Genomic DNA, 1,742 nt, shown 5'->3' with positions numbered 1-1,742 from the left:
AGTATTTAACATCCATGCGTTCTCTAGAGAGCGCCGTGCCTCCCCCGCCTCCAACCACCTTCCTGTACCCAAGTTGTGGAGGGTCAAGAAGAAGGGGGCGGCTGGCCGGGCCGGGCGAAGAGCTCATTCGGGAAATTGACCTCTTTGATGGCGGTGTGGAGCAGGCTCTAGAGCAGGGGGGGGCTCGTTTGGCGAGCTGCCCAGCGAGTGAGTATCCGCGCGGTCCCGGGGTGCTGGCTCAGACTGTACACCATCTCCCCGGGGGGGAGAGAGGCCTATTGGCAGCGAGGGAAACAACTTCTCTCTCCAGCAACCGCAGCACTACAACACAGCTTGGGCGAAGTAGTGTGACGGTGCTTCTAGCCTCTACACCTTAAACGTGCCCTATTATTTCGATACAAAAGTTCGTTTGGTGTGCCGTCCACAACTTCGACAAGGGCTTTGCCGCCATCTGCGTTTGCTTCAATATATATAGTGCTTGTGCTTACAACCGTGCCAGCTCGCGCCAGCTCTAAGGCGCCACGACCAGGGCTCTACCCTGCCGAAGCACCGCACCATCCCGACCTGGCGTCTTATTTTTGTATCGGCTCCCTGCCCCCCTCCCCTGCCTATCTGTTTCCTTGAGTGCTCTTCCTGCATCCTGCTGCCCTTCCCTCCTGGGCTCTGCCGGGCCCTGCGCCCCCCCCCCCTCCCCCCACGGCATGCGGGCTCCTGGCCCTCTCTATACCTCCGGCCCTCTCGGCCTGTGCGTGCGTGTATGTGTGTGCGTGCGTGCGTGTGTACGTGTGTGCGTATGCAGTCAGAGGCTTCTTCGGGGCCGCCTTCGTGTGCTCTCCTGCGGTAGGGGGCGGCTGGAACACGACGCGTGGCACGCACAAGAGGGAGAGAGAGAGAGAGAGGTTTGAAAAGTGCTCTGCAAATTCAACTGTGTAACAGGATAACTGGAATTTTTACACTTTAAACTTCAAAACTAAAAGTTACTGTTATTTTTGCCCGAGCGAGAGGTAAAGTAAAGCTTCACTACGATGCCCAGGTGGAAGGATCTATAGTTTGACTGAAGTTGTAACCGTAGTGGTCGAACTATACTTTAAGACTGCAATACAAAGAGGACTTAAACTGGGCATTCGATTAAAACTGCAAGTCCGGGTGCATTGTAAACTGTGTTACCAACTGTGTTTGAAGCTGTAGTTGTATTGTGTTTTCTTTGCTGTCGCAATATACTTTGGTTCTGCAGATCGATCTATAGTTCAAGAGCGTTGTTTATGTTGAGTTAAAGAGTGCTCAGACACTGCAGAGTCACTAATAGTAGTTAGATGGAGTTGACTCTGCACTCTTGTCGTAGTTAAGGTGCATTCAAGTTTGCATTTCAAGGTGCACTTAGAGGTGCGAATCCAACTGTAGTTAAATACTGTTGTCTATACCATAATTTAAATGCACTCAAATTGCACCTCTTGTCTTTACCATGTGTTATATTGATTATTAACAACTTTGCTGCTGGATCTCTACACACGCATTACTATATTTTCAGAACCCGAGGCGAAGAGAATAGTCGTAAGAGTTGGCGCGCATGTTTCGTGCGACCGGCCTCTGCAGGTAGGGATAGGGCGATAGTCGTAAGAGTCGTTCCTCTGACCGAAAGTCCATACTCTTACGACTCAGGATTAGCGCGGTTGAGTCGTATCAGTCGTCAAACGCCAACTCTGACGACTCTCCGGCGCATGCCGTCTTCCTTCCAGGAGCTC

General features: G+C 52.0%; 1 protein-coding gene across 1 annotated transcript in view; it reads left to right on the top strand.

Annotated features, from left to right (window-relative positions):
* The window catches only part of LOC127749177 (actin-binding protein WASF1-like), a 62,798-nt gene that overhangs the window by 31,671 nt on the left and 29,385 nt on the right, over positions 1-1,742 (top strand). The window lies entirely within an intron of this gene.

The sequence above is a fragment of the Frankliniella occidentalis genome, unplaced genomic scaffold (assembly GCF_000697945.3).
Source record: "Frankliniella occidentalis isolate FOCC.00 unplaced genomic scaffold, Focc_3.1 Scaffold37, whole genome shotgun sequence".
Taxonomy (NCBI): Eukaryota; Metazoa; Arthropoda; class Insecta; order Thysanoptera; family Thripidae; genus Frankliniella; species Frankliniella occidentalis.
The sequence above is the reverse complement of the archived record's forward strand: the minus strand, read 5'-3'. Positions and strand labels throughout refer to the sequence as shown.